Genomic DNA, 23,058 nt, shown 5'->3' with positions numbered 1-23,058 from the left:
ACATTATCATTCTATTTAATTACATAGTTTTGTTAACCTTCATTTGCTTTCTCTGCAAATGCCATTACGGCCATGTGGTTGTTGCTGGGGAACATTAGTAAAAATTGATAATATAAAAAAAAAGACATGTAGGCTAATTAAATCGTTATGGCGCAGAGGGCAGACCAAGCCGTAAAAGTTTGAACCCGACGCATGGCGCAATACTTGTCTGTGTCATCACATGGTTAGTGCAGGCAATAGAGGAGGGTATAGCTTACTATTGTACACTATTGTTCCTATTAAACTTCTATGTACACTAATCTTCCAACATTACATTGGTTAAAAAACCTAATGTGGCAATTTTCAGAATTCGTCACTAAAGGCTCTCCAAAACAGTTTTTTTAGGATTCATACACACTTTCCTAAACCTAAAATGTGCGTAATAATCTACAAAATTTGAATATTTTGTAATCTACCACTTGAAACAGAGACGAATATACATATGTTTAGATGGCTTTCATTCATTGATCCCTATTTTCTAAACCGTTCTCTCGATGTATTGTAGTCTGTCGACAAAATTCTTATTAAAGGTACACCGTAATAAATGTAAGATAAAAGATTATTAAAGATAAATGTACTGAAAACCCTATTGAATAAAAACTCCACAAGAAAATCTGTTGGCCAGCAATTGGGAGGGATTTCAGCGGTTGAATTACATGTATTCTGCTAGCGCAAGGGAACCAAGCCTGCAAAGCACATTATTACATACTTTCATAAGGTAAGTCTGAATACCAACTACTGAGAAGTGCATAGGAAAGTCATGTGTAAATTCCAATATCGAGATCGGTCCCCTTGTGCCTCCAGGTATGACTTTCCAGACAACTTGTAAATGTCCAGCAGTTCATGGTTTTTAATCATAATAGGGACATGGATTTCATCATTTCTAAAAGTAACCTGTCTAGGATCCTCTCTTGGCTTTTCTCTGTTGTTAATGAGCAGTGAGGATTTTAGCATGTCAATCTTGGTGGGGCAAAAAAAGAAATTGGGATGCATGTATGTGTACAAACTATGGCATAAGGGGACAACAAGTGCATAAGAGGCAATCCGTAATTTTGATTAAGACATTAATGAGCGAGCTAGGACGGATGTAGTCAATATAACTATTTGTTCAGCACTTTCGAAATGTACAGCGACTGAATTCAGAACATGGGCCGTTCTTACAGTGTTCTCCCTGTACACCAAGTCAGAACAGTAGGATAAATAAATGGGGCATATAAGCAGACAATGAAAGCTCTTACAATATTCAATGATTACATTTCTCAAAAACAGGTTATAGGCTACATGTGCACCATCAAGTCAGAACAGTAGGTGAAATTAAGAGGTGAAAATAGACCAAATTATAATGGTGAGGCACATGGGCTACTAACAGCTTACTACACAACATACTTAGTATTACTTAGCTACAGTATACATATCTCCCTGGCATATTACATAATTTATGCAGCAGCATACAAGACATGTTTGGACTCACCTTGTTGTGCTGTGCTCACTTGAACAGGAAGGTGGAGAGGCGGGCCATTGTGGGCAAATTTTGACATCTAACTTTGTCATCAAAGACTGGCATTCTCTGGATTTATGGTGCTTTCAAGACAACTGGGAACTAAAAAAAAAAAGTTTGAATCATGATGACGTCAGTAATCTTCAGGTTGTAGCTCTAGAAAGAGGCCCGAGTTCCTGATTTACAAATCTGAGTTGGATGAAAGTTCAAAACGTATTTTCCCAGTCATAGCACGTTTTTCCCGAGTTCCCAGTTGTCTTGAACTCACTGAAGTCAGATTTTGCAGTTCCGAGTTAACAGTTGTTTTGAGCACGACACAAATTATGCTTCACTGACAACATGGCCAATGTTGAATGTTTCTCATTTTAAACCTGGAAAAGAGACCCTTAATCTTAGATTTGGGACCACACAGCCACTCCACTGAATAGCAGGCTAATGATTGCTTTGCAATGCTTGCAGTTAGCCACTTAGCCACTGATTCCTTCCAAACCACTCATTGTTGAATTTGCGATTTCCAACTTGTTGTGTAATGTCCAAATGCCGATGAGCACCGATACGTTTTATTTATAATTTCTCTTCATTATTTCATTTTTCTTGGCTCCCGAGTGATGCAGGCACTGCATCTCAGTGCAAGAGGCGTCACTACAGTCCCTGGTTCGAATCCAGTCTGTATCACATCCGGCCGTGATTGGAAGTCCCATAGGGCGGCGCACAATTGGCCCAGCATCGTCCTGGTTTGGCCGAGGTAGGCCTTCATTGTAAATAAGAAGTTGTTCTTAACTGACTTGCCAAGTTAAATAAAGGCTAAATAAAAATAAATAAAATGAATATGACAAGGATTAAAAAGGATTTGCCAGTAGATTATCAACTTGATTCATGATGATGACTGCTAGCTAAGATTTTATGTTATATCTACTGTAGTCTACGTGATTTGACAACATTTTAGGGTGGCAGGTAGCCTAGTGGTTAGAGCATTGGACTACTAACCAAAAGTTTGCAAGTTGAAATCCCTGAGCTGACAAGGTAAAAATCTGTTGTTCTGCCCCTGAACAAGGCAGTTAACCCACTGTTCCTAGGCCATCATTGAAAATAAGGAATTGTTTTTAATTGACTTTCCTAGTAAAATTAAATAAATGTTTTATCTGTGACCAATGACCTTGAGCCTTCTTGGACGGGCACTTCTAATGTAACTCTATGGCAGCACCCAAGGGCTAGAATTTTAGAGCTCTACCCTTAGACTTGGCGGTGATGTAGTGTCCCCATGAGTGACAGAACACTGAGCCAATCACAGTGCAATGCTCCATATTTTCTGCTGCCTTGCCCCACCACCACACGCCTGCATTTTGGAGTTGCCTTACTTAAGAAAACAAAAAAGAGGCCATGTTTGTATGCAGCTTTATTAACTCAATAACATATTTTAAAAAATTACATTGTTTGCAAACTGATATGTGACACGTATTAATGCCAAAATAACATGTAAAACAGGCAAGCCCAAGAAACAAAAACATAAAATGTTTTGCTAAAAATGTGGATGCTCTGCCCCACCTGCCCTGAATGACAGGTCACCACTGTTAATGAGCATAGCTATACATAGAAAAGCATTGTTATCTGAAGTCACCTTTCTGGTTCGGTTTGCATCACCTTGTTAAAGGCTTTTGTTTTCTACTGTCCCCTCAGGGAATCTCTCCCAGAGTGGAGTTTGCAAGCACATCCGTCCTTAAGGAATGTGATGGGAAAGATAGCCAGCCTCAACCTGCCTCCAATGTGTGTGTCCTCTCCTCTCTGTCCTCATCACAACTAGTGTTCCTGTATTCAAAAATAAGTTTGTTCAGCTGTGAGACATTTGAATAATTCCTAGACAGCCATGGTTAAGAGGAAAGAGATGAGGCTTTCTCTTTGCCACACAAGACAGTGATCCAAATGTCTCTTTGGTTTTATAGCATGTCTTACACAATATTTCCCAATATCTTTGCTCTTGTGTTCTTTTGAATTGATGCTCCCGTTTCACTATAGGCTTACTTAATGGTGGGAGCACATTACATATATTTTGTATAGTCAGTTTATGTTTGCAGCCTGTATTTAAGAGACAATGCCCGAGAAGCCGGTGTTTGGAGGACATATTGGCACCGGTGTTGTTAGGCCCGAGACGAAGTCCTCCAAACACTGGCTTCGAGGGCATTATCACTTTTATATAACGGGTTACCAACATATCCAAAAAATGAAAGACATATTTTCATTATTTTGATGAATTTATTCATACTTTTTCATCCTTCCACAAGATATAGTCCTGAAACAAGTCTAGGGTTGCTACCCAAGCCGGCGAGTCGTTTGATCTATTGGTTCGGTTGCCAGAGACGTGACCAGTTGTTTAGTCTTTTTGTTCTGTATCTATGGGCGCGACCCAGTCATTCGTACTAAATGTTCCATTGCCATACTGGCTGGCAACATTCTTATCCCTTGCTTGCTAGCTTGCCAACTACAGCTAACTTACAGTCACGTCAAACAGTGCAGACAGAATAACAGCAGTAACAGCGTTTGTTTAAGCTGTTTTCTAGTGACATTTATTTGGATACATCCATAACAATGAGCTTAGGAGGCACGATTTCGCCTGGCATAGAAAATGTGTTCTCTTGTTAGGAAACTGTTGTTCAGAGGAGCTAGCCAACAACACAGCTAACACAATAACATCAAACTGAAGCTGGGAAAACTGCAAACTAGCTGCACTTTGTTTAGTTTTACCTTCTTTCAAATTACATTTCTTTGTGTATATCCATAAAAAGTATGCCAGTTGATTAATGATATCCACTGGCTGAGAAACGATGCCTGCCTCTCTCTCTCGTTCACTACTATGGGACAGTTGGAGATCGAATTTGAATATTGAAACAATGTTGCAAATGTCGGAGAGACAGCAAGGTTTATACACCGGGCTCTGGCTAGGCCACTCAAGGACATTCAGAGATTTTTCCCGAAGCCACTCCTGCGTTGTCTTGGCTGTGTGCTTAGGGTCGTTATCCTGTTGGAAGATGAACCTTCTCTCCAGTCTGAGGTTCTGGGCGCTCTGGAGCAGGTTTTAGTAGTATCTCTCTATACTTTGCTCCGTTCATCTTTGCCTCGATCCTGACTAGTCTCCCAGTCCCTGCCGCTGAGAAACATCCCCACAGCATGATGCTGCCACCACCATGCTTCACCGTAAGGATGGTGCCAGGTTTCCTCCAGACGTGACCCTTGGCATTCAGGCCAAAGAGTTCAATCTTGGTTTCATCAGACCACAGAATCTTGTTTCTCATGGTCTGAGAAGCCTTTAGGTGCCTTTTGGCAAACTCCAAGCGGGATGTCATGTGCCTTTTACTGAGGAGTGGCTTCTTTCTGGCCACTCTACCATAAAGGCCTGATTGGTGGAGTGCTGCAGAGATGGTTGTCCTTCTGAAAGGTTCTCCCATCTCCAAAGAGGAACTCTGGAGCTTTGTCAGAGTGACCATCGAGTTCTCGGTCACCTCCCTGACCAAGGCCCTTCTCCCCCGATTGCTCAGTTTGGCCGTGAGGCCAGCTCTAGGAAGAGTCTTGGTGGTTCCAAACTTATTCCATTTAAGAATGATGGTGGCCACTATGTTCTTGGGGACCTTCAAGGCTGCAGAATGTTTTTGGTACCCTTCCCCAGATCTGTGCCTAGACACAATCCTGTCTCGGAGCTATACGGACAATTCCTTCGACCTCGTTTGCTCTGACATGCACTGTCAACTGTGGGACCTAATATAAACAGGTGTGGGCCTTTCCAAATCATGTCCAATCAATTGAATCTACCACAGGTGGACTCCAATCAAGTTGTAGAAATATCTCAAGGATGATCAATGGAAACAGGATGCACCTAAACTCAATATCGAGTCTCATAGTAAAGGGTCTGAATACTTATGTAAATAAAGTATTTCCGTTTTTTTATTTTAATACATTTTCAAAAATATCTAAAAACCTGTTTTCACTTTGTATTTTGGGGTATTGTGTGTAGATTGATGAGGGAATTTAAAAAATATATATTTCAGAATAAGGCTGTAACGTAACAAAATGTGTAAAAAGTCAAGGGGTCTGAATACTTTCCGAGTGCACTGTATATTATTTTTTATTTTATTTCACCTTTATTTAACCAGGTAGGCTAGTTGAGAACAAGTTCTCATTTGCAACTGTGACCTGGCCAAGATAAAGCATAGCAATTCGACACATACAACAACACAGAGTTACACATGGAATAAACAAAACATACAGTCAATAATACAGTAGAAAAATAAGTCTATATACAATGTGAGCAAATGAGGTGAGATAAGGGAGGTAAAGGCAAAAAAAGGCCATGGTGGCGAAGTAAATACAATATAGCAAGTAAAACACTGGAATGGTAGATTTGCAATGGAAGAATGTGCAAAGTAAAAATAGAAATAATGGGGTGCAAAGGAGCAGAATAAATACAGTAGGGGAAGAGGTAGTTGTTTGGGCTAAATTATAGATGGGCTATGTACAGGTGCAGTAATCTGTGAGCTGCTCTGACAGCTGGTGCTTAAAGCTAGTGAGGGAGATAAGTGTTTCCAGCTTCAGAGATTTTTGCAGTTCGTTCCAGTCATAGGCAGCAGAGAACTGGAAGGAAAGACAACCAAAGGAGGAATTGGCTTTGGGGGTGACCAGTGAGATATACCTGCTGGAGCGCGTGCTACGAGTGGGTGCTGCTATGGTGACCAGTGAGCTGAGATAAGGCGGGGCTTTACCTAGCAGAGACTTGTAGATAACCTGTAGCCAGTGGGTTTGGCGAGTACGAAGCGAGGGCCAACCAACGAGAGCGTACAGGTCGCAATGGTGGGTAGTGTATGGGGCTTTGGTGACAAAACGGATGGCACTGTGATAGACTGCATCCAGTTTGTTGAGTAGAGTGTTGGAGGCTATTTTATAGATGACATCACCGAAGTCGAGGATCAGTAGGATGGTCAGTTTTACGAGGGTATGTTTGGCAGCATGAGTGAAGAATGCTTTGTTGCGATATAGGAAGCCGATTCTAGATTTAATTTTGGATTGGAGATGCTTAATAATGTGAGTCTGGAAGGAGAGTTTACAGTCTAACCAGACACCAAGGTATTTGTAGTTGTCCACGTATTCTAAGTCAGAGCCGTCCAGAGTAGTGATGCTGGACGGGCGAGCAGATGCGGGCAGTGATCGGTTGAATAGCATGCATTTAGTTTTACTTGCGTTTAAGAGCAGTTGGAGGCCACGGAAGGAGAGTTGTATGGCATTGAAGCTCGTCTGGAGGTTAGTTAACACAGTGTCCAAAGAGGGGCCAGAAGTATACAGAATGGTGTCGTCTGCGTAGAGGTGTATCAGAGAATCACCAGCAGCAAGAGCAACATCACTGATGTATACAGAGAAGAGAGTCGGCCCGAGGATTGAACCCTGTGGCACCCCCATAGAGACTGCCAGAGGTCCGGACAACAGGCCCTCCGATTTGACACACTGAACTCTATCAGAGAAGTAGTTGGTAAACCAGGCGAGGCAATCATTTGAGAAAACCAAGGCTGTCGAGTCTGCCAATTAGAATGTGGTGATTGACAGAGTCGAAAGCCTTGCCCAGGTCGATGAATACGGCTGCGCAGTAATGTCTCTTATCGATGGCGGCTATGATGTCGTTTAGGACCTTGAGCGTGGCTGAGGTGCAGCCATGACCAGCTCTGAAACCAGATTGCATAGCGGAGAAGGTACGGTGGGATTCGAAATGGTCGGCAATCTGTTTGTTAACTTGGCTTTCGAAGACCTTAGAAAGACAGGGTAGGATAGATATAGGTCTGTAGCAGTTTGGGTCTAGAGTGTCACCCCCTTTGAAGAGGGGATTGACCGCGGCAGCTTTCCAATCTTTGGTAATCTCAGACGATACGAAAGAGAGGCTGAACAGGCTAGTAATAGGGGTTGCAACAATTTTGGCAGATAATTTTAGAAAGAGAGGGTCCAGATTGCCTAGCCCGGCTGATTTGTAGGGGTTCAGATTTTGCAGCTCTTTCAGAACATCAGCTATCTGGATTTGGGTGAAGGAGAAATGCTGGGGGCTTTGGCGGGTTGCTGTGGAGGGTGCCGGGCAGTTGACCGGGGTAGGGGTAGCCAGGTGGAAAGCATGGCCAGCTGTAGAGAAATGCTTATTGAAATTCTCAATTATAGTGGATTTATCGGTGGTGACAGTGTTTCCTAGCCTCAGAGCAGTGGGCAGCTGGGAGGAGGTCCTCTTATTCTCCATGGACTTTACAGTGTCCCAGAACTTTTTTGAGTTAGTACTACAGGATGCAAATTTCTGTTTGAAAAAGCTAGCCTTAGCTTTCCTAACTGCCTGTGTATATTTGTTCCTAACTTCCCTGAAAAGTTGCATATCACGGGGGCTATTCGATGCTAATGCAGAACACCACAGGATGTTTTTGTGCTGGTCAAGGGCAGACAGGTCTGGAGTGAACCATGGACTATATCTATTCCTAGTTCTACATTTTTTGTATGGGGCATGCTTTTAAAGAATAGCCAGGCATCATCTACTGATGGGATGAGGTCAATGTCATTCCAGGATACCCCGGCCAGGTCAATTAGAAAGGCTTGCTCGCAGAAGTGTTTTAGGGAGCGTTTGACAGTGATGAGGGGTGGTTGTTTGGTCGCAGACCCATTACGGATGCAGGCAATGAGGCAGTGATCGCTGAGATCTTGATTGAAAACAGCAGAGGTGTATTTGGAGGGCGAGTTAGTTAGGATGACATCTATGAGGGTGCCCGTGTTTACGGATTTGGAGTTGTACCTGGTAGGTTCATTGATAATTTGTGTGAGATTGAGGGCATCAAGCTTAGATTGTAGGATGGCCGGGGTGTTAAGCATGTCCCAGTTTAGGTCACCTAGTAGCACGAGCTCAGAAGATAGATGGGGGGCGATCAATTCACATATGGTATCGAGGGCACAGCTGGGGGCAGAGGGGGGTCTATAGCAAGCGGCAACAGTGAGAGACTTGTTTCTGGAAAGGTGAATTTTTAGAAGTAGAAGCTCGAATTGTTTGGGTACAGACTTGGATAGTAATACAGAACTCTGCAGGCTATCTTTGCAGTAGATTGCAACACCACCCCTTTTGGCAGTTCTATCTTGGCAGGGATTTTTAAAAATCCATGTCCTTGTTAAACCAGGCCTCCGAGAAACATAGGATATTACAGTTCTTCAGGTCCCCTTAATAGGATACTCAAACAGAACTCGTCCAGTTTGTTCTCTGGAGACAGTCGAGACATGATATTTAAATAGATTTACTTGTTATCATTCCTATCACAGTTTTTACCTCCTTGATAATATTCGGAGTTGAAAAATACAAAAACAGGCTGATATAATGCTAGCATATCAACATTGGTACCCTCAACAGTTAAAATGCACTGACATTAATTACATTGATTTCCTTTCTGTTCAAAATGAGGCAGAGGTTGATCCTGCCACAGATAAGAGCCCAGTGACCCCCGTAGTTAGACATTGAATAATTATTTCTGGACTTCTACAGAATGGCATTGTCTATCAGTCCAGTCGCATTCCATCATATACCTCTTTTGTTGCCATGGCTACTGACATCCCAGTAGTTTAGCAGCACATTTAACGGTATCCTCTCCTTGTGAATGTAATTATATGGAAGCGGATCAGTGGAATTGATATCCAGGTCTGGTTCCTGGTGTCTTTATGTGCTTTGTTTAAAGGAACAGGCAGTCAATCAGAGTTCATATCCCCTGTTCTCACGTGGCTTCTCACCGTGTCCTTTGGAGTTGAAGGGCAACTTGTGCTCAGTTGCATAACATGTCCATTTACTTTTCAAACCGAAAATGTTTAGCTCCTTTCAGGATTTATGTTTTATAACGAGTTCTATCAATTTTGCCAGTGAAATCCGCTCTATGATGGCTATGCTTAAAAGGGTAGGCCTATATGGCAGACAGACAGCAGGACAGTGAGAACAGGGTAGTCATCCATTTTCCCTGAGAATTTAAAAGCCCCTGCAGTCAGTCCAAAGAAGTATTTGTTATTGTTCCAAACCTCACAGTCCTTTCAAAAAAGTATTATTTATCATCAAGTAAGTGTTGTGAAATGTAGGCCCATTCTCCAAGGGTTGTTACCAGAGCCATATATTTTAAAAGGAATTATTGATAAAATGGTAAGGTTCCACGTGACCCCCAAGGAGATGTGGATCAGAGAAAGTTATAGGGAGAAGAATCACTGCTGCTGCCTTTGGCCTTTCTTCATACAATGTTAATGGATACTCAGGATTCTCATACCCTGACAGGTTGAGGAAAGCACGGAGGCTCCTCTTTACAACCCTTTCAAAATGTCCTGACCTGTGATGGAGAATTTAGTCATTCTCTTCTCCCTCTCTTATTTCTAGTCTCTCAGACAGCTGTGTTGTCCATTTCCACTGTTGTCACTCCTATTTTGTCTGTGTTTGTGTGCATGTCCCTCTTTGTAAAGTCTTATGATGTGGACTTGACATGGTCTTTTTTTAATGTGTTTTCTCGACATGATTTGCATACGTTTGAACGGGTCTCGTTTCTCGTTTAATAAGCTACTTGTGGTTCAGGCTTTGTTGTTTCAAGGACACCCAGCTTTATCACCCGTTACCAATACCACCAGGCCCACTAATCATATCAGACAAGCACGACTCATGGTGGAAAATGGCCGCTTTGTGTTCACTGCAAAAAAAAGAGGAAGAGGGGAAAAGAATAGGGGGAAAACTACTTAGTTTAATTTCATTAAATCGGTCTGCTCCAAATGGCAATCTCAATTAGGATTTATTTATTCAATTTCCTAAAAATGAGTTTATATGCCAGGATGTCCCAATTAGCATTTAAATTATATTTATTCTACAACCCATGTAATGCTATTATCATATTAGTCTGAAGCTGGCCATCAAATGCAATTTAAAAAAAATTAAACTTATTTTTCTGGGCATCGCCCGCAGGAACTAAGATATTGCTTCTCAGAATTATGTTAGTGACCACTAGAATTATTGAAGTCATTTAGCAACAAAGGTGATATCCAAGTACAGAAGTGTAACATTTTATACTACATGGTTTTAATGAAGGAAATCCCATATTCGTAGTGGAGCTATTTTGTTCATAGCCAGCTTAGTTATTTCCTGATAAACCAACACAGATGTCCATATAACTGGTTAGATATGTGGCTTGTGCTTTGAATCAACATAAGCTCCTATGTTTATTCAAAATGAAAAAATCAACAACATTGAAATGTCAAAAGGTAGCTTAGTTGTGCAATTGCAGTCTATAGTAGCAGCTGTGGTACTATAATTTTTTTGCACTCCGACCTGTTTCCTCTCTCTGCAGCCTTGCTCTAGTCCCTCCCCAGCCAAACAGTCCCCAGCCAGACGAAGACTGCTGTAGTCCCTCCCCAGCCAAACAGACCCAAGCAAGACAAAGACCGGACCAAGGGGCTGTGGGGAGCCATGGACGGATGCTGAATGGGAAGAAGCTGCCTCTGAATGGTCCATCCAGTGGATATGAGCAGCCCAATTTGGCCTCCCAGACCCATGCTCCCTCTCCCTACAACCACCGCATAGCTGTCTGAAGTCAGGCAGCGACTCAGCCACCTCCATCTAGGGCACTACAGGTTCAAGAAGGAAACAGAGCCACAGATCCCATTTGTGGTTGGTGTTTTTCTTGCTGTCTGAAAAACAGTTTGTCTGACTGTGTTTGTTGGGCTAGGCTACATCTAGAATATTCCTTAGTATTGCCATGGCAGCAGGTAGCCTAGTGGTCAGCGCATTGGGCCAGAATGGTTGCTGGTTTGAATACCCAAACAGACAAGGTAAAAACATCTGTTGATGTGCCCTTGAGTAAGGCACTTAACCCTAATTTCCCCAAGGTGCGCCGCACTACTATGGCTGACCCTGTAAAACAACGCATTTCACAATACAATATATATGTTGATTCCACCAGCACTTCTTTCACTCTCTTTCTTTAAGCCTCTTTATATGCGTTGTCAGTATAATAGTTTGCCCTTGTTTACTACAAACATTGTAAATGTATCATGATTGAAGGATTTGCATGTCTTAGATAGGGTACTGCTATGATCAAGCTCAGTAAATCCCAAGCCCCTGGGAGTGTATTGAGAACAACTGGAAGTCCTTTCACTGGCTCCTCATGTTTCTGTTTGATTGTTAATTTAAAGAACATCCAGTCCTTAGGTGTAAATGTCAAAGCTGTAATGTCATTAAAGTAAAGATTTGAATTAAGCCGTGATATCAGTGCGGCATCTTATGGAATACAGCTTTTAAAAAGGAAGCATTTTACAGAAGACATCCCGGGTCTACAATTAACCTTGGTAATTAAGTGTCAAAGCATGATTAACAAATAGTTACCTATTGAAGTAGCTTAGCCCTGCATTGAATGCATTATCAATTCGTGTTTAAAGCCTGCACGCAGTTGTTTATGTAGAAGCAAATAGCTAATTTCTTCAGTGAGCGTGGCAATATTCATGTTTAATTGAAGTACCTTTTGGTTTAACCTTTTTATCTAATTGGTTTAAGCTTTTTATCTCTTTGGTTTAACCTTTTTATCTCGTTGGTTTAACCTTTTTTATAGTCTTTATATGAAGGGATAAAGTGAATATAAAATATATAGCAGAAGAAATGAGGCCCCTGTGTGTCGTTACATGTTGCCCCTCTACTACTCTTATAATGACCGACTTTAGCTGATTGTTTGATTGTTTATCTGCTACAGGTCTCCAGCACTCTGAGTGCCTCCATGATTGAGACTCCATCTCCTCATCTCCCATCCACCAAAAGAAGCCTTCCCCACAGCAGGTCCACCAGCTTTGCTGCAGACGGGAGGTGAGATTATATGTAGTAATATCTGTCTAGGTGGATTTAAACACATTCTACTTTCTGAAATACTTGACTAACTAACCGCTTTTGCACTGTATAGTACAGTACTGTCATTCTTATTTTTCTCTCCATAGATTCCTCCCTCCGTGTCATCATGAATTTTCAACATGGATCTTTACTGTCATTCAATCAATTACAAGTAAGATTTGGATTATCCAAGGCCGATTTCTTAAGTTCTTATAACTCAGAAATCATATTCAATCACTTCAACAGAATCTGGATGAACCTAAGACATTTAGCATAGACAAAATACTGAAAGAAGCTGCTACGCCAAAGAAGTTGATGCCAAGTTATATAAAGGGTTGATTGAAACTCTACCCGATGGTTCAGAACCTATAAGGAAAAAATGGGAAACGGATCTAAAGGAAGAAATTGAAGAGAACCATTGGTCACAGATATGATCGTGGACTTCAGGAAACAGCAGAGGGAGCACCCCCAGATCCACATCGACGGGACACCAGTGGAGAAGGTGGAAAGCTTTAAGTTCCTCGGCGTACATACTGTATCACTGACAAACTGAAATGGTCCACCCACACAAACAGTGTGGTGAAGAAGGTGCAACACCTCTTCAACCTCTTCAACCTCAGGAGGCTGAAGAAATGTGTCTTGTCACCTAAAACCCTCACAAACTTTTATATATGCACAATTGAGAACATCCTGTCGGGCTGTATCACCGCCTGGTACGGCAACTGCACCGCCCACAACCGCAGGGCTCTCCAGAGGGTGAAGGGGTCTGCACAACGCATCACCGGAGGAAAACTACCTGCCCTCCAGGACACCTACACCACCCGATGTCACAGGAAGGCCAAAAAGATCATCAAGGACAACAACCACCCGAGCCACTGCCTGTTCACCCCGAGGTCAGTACAGGTGGATCAAAGCTGGGACAGAGAGACTGAAAAACAGCTTCTACCTCAAGGCCATCAGACTGTTAAATAGCACCGAGAGGCTGCAGCCTACATACACAGACTTGAAATCATTGGCCACTTTTATAAATGGAACACTAGTCACTTTAATAATGTTTACATATCTTGCATTACTCATCTCATATGTATATACTGCATTCTATACTAGCTACTGTATCTTAGTCTATGCCGCTCTGACGTTGCTTGTCCATATATTTATATATTCTTAATTCCATTCCTTGACTTAGATTTGTGTGTATTAGGTATTTGTTGTGAAATTGTTAAATATTTCTTGTTAGATATTGCTGCACTGTCGGGAACTAGAAGCACAAACATTTCGCAACACCCGTAATAACATCTGCTAAACACGTTGGATTGGATTGGATATGTGAAAATGCTCATACCTGCTCCTATAACTAAGTCATACAGTAAACTACTGCAATTTAAGATAATAATTTGGGATAATGTATGTGCTATCATTTCATTGTGTCTAGGAATTTATATCCATCTCCACGATTATGTCTGTTGGGAAATGTAAATATTGGTGATCAATATCAGAGAAGGTTTTGTAATCTAGGTCTAATTGCTGCAAAATCATTCATAGCCATCAATTGGAAAGCCTCATATTCACCCTCAATAACAAACTGGAGGACTGAACTATCTAGCTACATACCGATTTTGTATATTATAAAATTAAACAAAACCGGAAGTGGAAACCATGATCACCAGAAGTGGAAACCATGATCACCTTGGGGCATGTGTTGTCTAGTGGGCGTTTTGCTTTTGTGTTGTTTGTTGTTTGTTGTGAAAAAGGGACAAAAAATAAACATTCCTCCCTCCTTGGCACCTGCTACAGACCAAAACCTGTTAAAGTACTGTAGGTCCTTATATTGAAAATATGTAACACATGAAAAACAGCCCATTCATTATCTGTTGCTTGTAAAGAATGGAAAAACGACATTTATTCATGTGATTTAGATAACTAATGCAGTGCATTCAATAGTGCTGACCATAGGGCTTCTGGTCTCTCTCAAGGTAGGGACTGGCTGTCTGAAGACTCAGAAATCCCTAGGGAAGTCTTCCAGACAGGACTGTTACAGAACCCTAGTCAGGGTGGCCTGGTCAACCCTGGCTGCCCAGTCCTCCGCCCCAGTATTTGGCCAGAGGAGTCTACTGCTCAGTCGCTCCTCCCTCAGAAAGGTAACAAGACACACACCCGGTACTGGAACACAGTTCAAAATTCACATATGTTAATGTCCTGGCCTCCTGTGGGTTTTCTGCTATGTTAGTTTCCCACACAGTCGTCCCCCTGAGATAAAGTCTGGTAATAAGGAGCATAATTAAAGTCCCTGCTAATGACTTGGTGTTTTGGCCCTAAGCAGTTTGTGCAGATGTTCACCAATGACAAGATCTAAAGCTGTGTGTCATTAGTTATCTTCTCTAGTTTGAAAACTGTTTTTCTTCCAGTTGAGTAAAAAGGGTAAGAAAAAAGTTTTGGGTATAATTGCCTAGACTTCGTCATGCTCCGAGCAAAACTCTTTGTGTTTGCTCAAAAGCTCTTGAAAGGATAGCGGGCAAACCACCTCTCCCATATGAATTTCCAATGATGTGGTATTGACAAAATGTGGACCTCATGAGAGTCTGGCCAGATACAACAGGCTGTGTACGTCTAAGCTTTCTCTTGATCACACTCGACAGCCAAGATGAATATCCCCCTCTCTCAAATTACGGGATCTGATGTCTTGTCATGTTTGTTCATTACTTAAAAGAAAAAAAAGGATCCTGAGAAAATAAGGGAAAAGGGTATTGAGTGTGGTTCAACGAGACTGAATGCATTTGACCAGACGCACACTTTAATAAATTCTGAGAGACCCTGTCATTGATCTGGACAGGTGCGAACTAAACCAACAAATGTTTGTTTGTTTGTTCCCCCCACCTCCCTGCTTCAGTTCTTAAGTAAACATTAAAATCAATATACAATTTTAAACTGGAAAGTAAATTGTAGGAAATGAATGATACTTCTCTCAATTGAAAACGCGACAGAAGTCACAGAGCTGGAGATTAAGCTGGGCTTTGTAGATTCCAACAACGGGAGAAGGAGCACGTCTTCTGGAAGTCTTTAATGGAAAAGCCAATGATAGATGCTCACATCAACTCTGCCATCCACCCTCAGTCTATTCATGTTCTAATGATTTATCCTTTATGAGTATCTATCTGAAGCAGTAACTACATTTAGCAACACCAAACGGCAAGACTAACCAATCAGATGTGGATAGGAAGTAATTCAGGACTTAGAAGTATTTACTTTGTATGTCTTTGTAAGCTTCCTTTTATTTTATATGGCCATTCTGGCCATTAACGGACAGCAAAACTTTTATGTTGTACTTAAAAATAATAAAATAAGTCTGTGTCCCTAGACTAATACAGTATCTTCTGTTGAAATTACACTGCTTAGGATCAGAACGGAGATCAAATCACATTTTTAGAAGAGTTTAAACATTCAAAGCCTCAATAATATAGAGTAGTTAGCTACATGCTACAGTGGGTACATTTTGTATTTTTTCATGTGGTATCTTTTGTTGACATGTTTAATGCCTGTGTTATATCCACTCATATTTGTATCCCAGGTCTTACCTTGGGATACAGCACAGTTTAGTGGAGAAAAGGAGTAATGTCAGAATACAAAATTATTGGCACCCATGATAAAGATGAGCAAAAAAGAATGTATACAATAAATAATACAAATATTGGCCTATATTGTATGATAAAAAAAAGATTTTTATTGTATTTTATACTAATACAGTTGCTCAGAGAAATATATTTTGTTTAACAAGTAATGCTTTTTTTCTAAAAAAGATAAGGGTCAAAATTATTGGCACCCCTGTAACTCATTAACTTTCAATAACTCACCTTGTGAGAATAACAGCACAGAGCCTTTTTCTAAATGTTTTATGAGATTGGAGAACATATTGAGAGGGATCTCAGACCATTCCCCCATACAGAATCTTTCCAGGTCCTTCATATCCTTTGTACGTGCTTATGGACTGCCCTCTTCAATTCAAACCGCAGGTTTTTAATTGGGTTGAAAATAGAGCTCTTCGGCCACCCACACAAGTGGTGGGTTTTGCATCAAAAGAAATATGCAAATGAGGAAAATAACCCCATACCTACTGTAAAATATGGTGTTGGATCAAATTTTTTGGGGCTATTTGCTACCACTGGTCCGAGGGCCCTTGTTAAGATCAATGGCTTCATAAACTTTACCCAGTACCAGGATATTTTAGCCTAGGTGCCTCTGCTAGGAGGCTGAAACTTGGCCGCAAGTGGATTTTCCAGCAAGATAATAACCTCAAGCACACATCAAAATCAGCAAAGAATTGGTTAATTGACCGCAAAATCAACATTTTTCAATGTCCATCTCAGTCTCCGGACTTGACCAGCATTGAAAACCTGTGGTTTGAATTGAAGAGGGTAGTCCATGAGCATATACAAAGGATATCAAGGACCTGGAAAGATTCTGTATGGAGGAATGGTCTAAGATCGTTCCTAATATGTTCTCCAATCTCATAAAACATTTTAGAAAACGACTCCGTGCCATTATCCTCGCTAGGTGAGGTATTGAAATGTTGTATTACTTGTTAAACAAGATCTCTTTCTCTGAGGAATTGTATTAGTATAAAATAATATACATTTCACAAAAATATACATACAATATAGCTGTTTTTGTATTCTTTATTTTATACTCTCTTTTTTGCTCATCTTTATCAAGGGTGCCAGTCATTTTGGACCTGACTGTACATAGAATCGTTTATTTTCTGAGTGAAGGGAGCAATATTGCAGATACATTTTGATTGTTTCTCCTGTTTACAATCAATCAATCAATCAAATGTATTTATGAAGCCCTTCTTACATCAGCTGATGTCACAAAGTGCTGTACAGAAACCCAGCCTAAAACCCCAAACAGCAAGCAATGCAGGTGTAGAAGCACAGTGGCTAGGAAAAACTCCCTGAAAGGCCAGAACCTAGGAAGAAACATAGAGAGAAACCAGGCTATGAGGGGTGGCCAGTCCTCTTCTGGCTGTGCCGGGTGGAGATTATAACAGAACATGGCCAAGATGTTCAAATGTTCATAGATGACCAGCATGGTCAAATAATAATAATCACAGTGGTTGTCGATGGTGCAACAGGTCAGCAGCTCAGGAGTAAATGTCAGTTGGCTTTTCATAGCCAATCATTCAGAGTATCTCTACCGCTCCTGCTGTCTCTAGAGAGTTGAAAACAGCAGGTCTGGGACAGGTAGCACGTCCGGTGAACAGGTCAGGGTTCCATAGCCGAAGGCAGAACAGTTGAAACTGGAGCAGCAGCACGGCCAGGCGACTGGGGACAGCAAGGAGTCATCAGGCCAGGTAGTCCTGAGGCATGGTCCTAGGGCTCAGGTCCTACGAGAGAGAAAAAGAAAGAAAGGAAGAGAGGAAGAAAGAGAGAAAAAGAGAGAAAGTGAGAGAGAATTAGAGAGAGCATACTTAAATTCAGACAGGACACCGGATAAGACAAGAGAAATACTCCATATATAACAGACTGACCCTAGCCCCCCGACACATAAACGACTGCAGCATAAATACTGGAGGCTGAGACAGGAGGGGTCGGGAGACACTGTGGCCCCGTCCGACGGACAGGACACCCGGACAGGGCCAAACAGGCAGGATATAACCCCACCCACTTTGCCAAGCACAGTCCCCACACCACTAGAGAGATAACTTCAACCACCAATTTACCATCCTGAGACAAGACTGAGTATAGCCCACAAAGATCTCCGCCACGGCACAACCCACAATAATGTTACATACTTTGTTGTATGAAGCTAATGTGATGTGACTCACTGATGTCATTATTCTAGGTTCCATAGTAGTACTTTGAGTCCAGAAAATTCTCAACACCCATGCTACTGACAGGAAACTACACTTTGTGAGTAACTTATGACCTTTTAGGATAGACAAAACATATACACATCTAAGACACATTTATAATATGGAGCTAGGCAATCTTGTTGGCTATGAAGCTTAATATGCATGTTCTGGGACATTAGTTCTGCACTACATATTTTTCTAGTCACACTTTGATTTGACCTATTTAGTGAGCTGAACTTCCTCTCACCTCTGTGTTAATTTTGTTCCACATTTCATTTTCATTTTAAGCCCCGAAATACCTGTTCGGATTGGTTTGCCTCAAATGGAAAAAGCTGGCGAGTTGGCAGGTGTGTTAAAAAACTTTTCACCTCCCACCCTTTGCTGTTTGAAATGCCTTGATGACAAAACCAAAGTGAAATATGTTTAATTACTCTAAAGCTATCTGAAATCCGCTCTGAAATAAAAGAGAGACAGGGTTTTGTGGGTGGGAGATCTTCAGGCAGTAAGCTGCTGTTAAGGGCTCATCTTCCCCAGCATAAAAAGAGAGACGGTACCAAGGAGCCTCAGCATGGTGCCAACAGCTACATGGCTGAAGAAGAGCTTCAAGACGAAGAATGGCCTAATCCACACATAATTAAAAACAAAGACAGAGGGGGATTTGATTAAAGAGAATTAAATCAAACAACTGAAAGAGCTTGACTTTAAAGCTGGAATTCTTAATGGTGAAACAGCCTCGTCCGTTTGCAATATTTTTGCTAGCGCTGTCTTTAAAAAATAATAATAATAATAATAAAATGGTCCAAATAATTAATTTGCTAATATTCAATCCGTATCGCAGAAATTCAGTGTTAGAGTGATTTAAATTTAAAGGCAATGTTCCCTTGTTAGCGGAGACTGAATTCCCTGTAAACACTGCAGATTTCATTTCAATAGGAAATTACCTGAAAATTTCTCGCTTCGAAGATACAGATTTAAATGTGCCTTTGGTGTGTATAATCTGTTCATCTTTTCAGTGATGCTCAATAATAGTAACATTAAACAACATGTTTGCATACTTTCAGGACGAGAATGGGTGTTTGTCATAATACATTTAAACACTTCGTCACTGACATCTTCATTTTATAACAACCTGAAAGACAATGGGCTCTATTCAATCAGATCCACTTCAGTCAAAATCATAGCAGTTGTTTTGGTGGTGTCGGAGGTGGAACTGTATTAGAGTTGTCAAATCCACAAGTGGCTCCTGACATTATACCTAAAGCAGACATTGCCATTGGTTGAATGGAGTCGCATTAATAGAAATTCCACAGCCTAGTATCTACACCTCAATTAAGATGCTAGAAATCATCATTTCATTTTTCAATTTGAAGCCTCCCCCTTTCTCCTCCAAACATAATGATGGTCATTATGGCCAAAAAGTTATATTTTTGTTTCATCAGACCAGAGGACATTTCTCCAAAAAGTACCCTCTTTGTCCCCATGTGCAGTTGCAAACCAGTCTGGCATTTTTATGGCAGTTTTGGAACAGTGGCTTCTTCCTTGCTGAGCAGCCTTTCAGGTTATGTCGATATAGGACTCGTTTTACTGTGGATATAGATACTTTAGTACCTGTTTCCTCCAGCATATTCACAAGGTCCTTTGCTGTTGTTCTGGGATTGATTTGCACCTTTCGCACCAAAGTACGTTCATCTCTAGGAGACAGAACGCATCTCCTTCCTGAGCAGTATGACGGCTGTGTCGTCCCATGGTGTTTATACTTTCGTACTATTGTTTGTACAGATGAACGTGCTACCTTCAGGCATTTGGAAATTGCTCCCAAGGATGAACCTGACTTGTGGTCTACAATTTTCTTTCTGAGGTCTTGGCTGACTTCTTTTGATTTTCCCATGATGTCAAGCAAAGAGGTACTGAGTTTGAAGGTAGGCCTTGAAATGCATGTATGTAAACTTCTGACCCACTGGAATAGGGATATAGTGAATTGTAAGTGAAAAGTGTCTGTAAACAATTGTTGGAAAAATTACTTGTGTCATGCACAAAGTAAATGTCCTAACCGAATTGCCAAAACTATAGTTTGTTAACAAGAAATGTGTGGAGTGGTTGAAAAACAAGTTTTAATGACTCCAACCTAAGTGTATGTAAACCTCCGACTTCAACTGTATATACACAGTATACTGTATATACACACACAGTATATAAACGAGAATCTGACCATCACCCCTGGAGAGACAAAACCGCAACTCGTCAGTGAAGAGCACTTTTTGCCAGTCCTGTCTGGTCCAGCGACGGTGGGTTTGTGCCCACAGGCGACGTTGTTGCCAGTGATGTCTGGTGAGGACCTGCCTTACAACAGGCCTATAAGCCCTCAGTCCAGCCTCTCTCAGCCTATTGCACAGTCTGAGCACTGATGGAGGGATTGTGTGTTCCTGGTGTAACTCGGGCAGCTTTTGTTGCCATCCTGTACCTGTCCCGCAGGTGTGATATTCGGTTGTTCCGAGCCTGTGCAGGTGTTGTTATACGTGGTCTGCCACTGCGAGGATGATCAGCTGTCCATCCTGTCTCCCTGTAGCGCTGTCTTAGGCATCTCACAGTACGGATATTGCAATTTATTGCCCTGGCCACATCTGCAGTCCTCATGCCTCCTTGCAGCATGCCTAAGGCACGTTCACGCAGATGAGCAGGGACCCTGGGCATCTTTCTTTTGGTGTTTTTCAGTCAGCAGAAAGGCCTCTTTAGTGTCCTAAGTTTTCATAACTGTGACCTTAATTGCCTACCGTCTGTAAGATGTTAGTGTCTTAACGACCGTTCCACAGGTGCATGTTCATTAATTGTTTATGGTTCATTGAACAAGCATGGGAAACAGTGTTTAAGCCCTTTACAATGAAGATCTGTGAAGTTATTTGGATTTTTACAAATTATCTTACAAAGACAGGGTCCTGAAAAAGGGACGTTTCTTTTTTTGCTGAGTTTATATACAGTAGATACATACATACACACACAGTCAACCGGTCACAAGTTTTTGAAGACCTATTAATTCAAGGGGTTTTCATTATTTGTACTATTTTATACATTGTAGAATAATAATGAAGACAATAAAACTATGAAATAACACATATGGAATCATGAGGTAACACAAAAGTTTTAAACAAATCAAAATACATTTAATATTGGAGATTCTTCAAATAGCCACCCTTTGCCTTGATGACAGCTGTGCACACTCTTTGTTAAACACTTTTTTGGATACTACATGATTTCATATGTGTTATTTAATAGTTTTGATGTCCTCATTGTTATTCTGCAACGTAGAAAATTGTAAATGAAAAACCCTTGAATGAGTAGGTGTGTCGATACTTTTGACTGGTATTGTACGTATGTATGCATACACACACAACAAAAATATAAACATAACATGCAAGAATTTCAAAGATTTTACTGAGTTACAGCTCAAATAAGGAAATCAGTCAATTTAAATAAATAAATGCCCTAATCTATGGATTTCACATGACTGGGAATAAGATAACAAAAAGACAATGGGCCCTCAAGATCTCATATTTCTGTGCTATCGATAAAATGCAATCTTGTTCGTTGTCCGTAGCATTTGCCTGCCCATAACCACACCACCACCCTGGGGCACTCTGTTCACATTAGCAAACTGCTCGCCCACATGACACCATCACGTGGTCTGCGGTTGTGAGGCAGGTTGGACGTTCTGCCAAATTCTCTAATATGACTTATGATAGATAAATGAACGTTCAATTCTCTGGCGGACATTCCTGCAGTAAGCATGCCAGTTACATGCTCTCTCAAAACTTTAGACATCTGTGACAACTGGATATTTTAGAGTGGTATTGTATTGTCCCCAGCACAAGGTGCACTGTGTAATGATCATGCAGTTTAATCAGCTTCTTGATATGCCACACCTGTTAAGTGGATGGATTATCTTGGCAAAGGAGAAATGCTCACTAACAGGGATGTAAAGCTTTTTGTGCATATGGAACATCTCTGGGATCTTTTATTTCCATAAAACTAACACTTTATATGTGTTTATATATACACATACACACAATCTGTGTGCCCAAACAATTACAGTATTTAAAACAAACTAAAGACAGGCATTATGTTTTACTCTTTAAACTGATAACTGTACTTTGAAGGAGACCGATTAAATATTTGTCTTGAATTAGAACCGTCTTTCCGGTCCTATTTGTGGATTCGGTTAACTCCGGCTATCTTCAATTACTGATAACTTGTTGGATATATATTAACCTAAGATATGCTACTGAAAAAAATAGTTGGTCTTGAAGTTCACCCTTCTGTTACTGATGGCAGCAACGTGGTTCCTGACTGTTCTTTTGGGTAGTCTGTTGATGGGTAGTCTGTTGATGGGTAGTCTGTTGATGGGTAGTCTGTTGATGGGTAGTCTGTTGATGGGGATTCGCTCCAGTGAGTCCACCACCTGTGGTTTAGACAGAGAATGGGCCACCTGGACAGAAGACTTGACAGTGCAGTTCTCAAGTGTCTAAAATGTTTTCTCCCTGTGATCTGTCAGGCATCCAATAGCGCTCTGGAGCTGCTGGCCACAAACACACTGAGCCAACAGGAGGCTGGCAAGCAGGGGCAAGATTTTTCTGGGTAGAAACTGGGTGAGCAGATGTTAATTCATTTGATCTCTTTGTATGCGGATTTGCATCGGCAGAGACAAGAAAATCTGTTTGATGTTCCAGCAAATATACAGATAAATGGGAAGGGTTACAGACAACAGAGCTATTGTAAAACAGTCCCTTTAGGCACAATGCAGCC

The 23,058-nt window shown here is 41.2% G+C and overlaps 1 pseudogene; it reads left to right on the top strand.

Annotated features, from left to right (window-relative positions):
* Positions 1-1,496: 1,496 nt before the first annotated feature.
* LOC139579668 (spermatogenesis-associated protein 6-like) lies at positions 1,497-22,894 on the top strand (annotated as a pseudogene).
* Positions 22,895-23,058: the final 164 nt, after the last annotated feature.

The sequence above is a fragment of the Salvelinus alpinus genome, chromosome 6, assembly GCF_045679555.1.
Source record: "Salvelinus alpinus chromosome 6, SLU_Salpinus.1, whole genome shotgun sequence".
In the NCBI taxonomy this organism is placed as follows: domain Eukaryota; kingdom Metazoa; phylum Chordata; class Actinopteri; order Salmoniformes; family Salmonidae; genus Salvelinus; species Salvelinus alpinus.
This window is presented reverse-complemented; position numbering and strand designations above follow the sequence as displayed.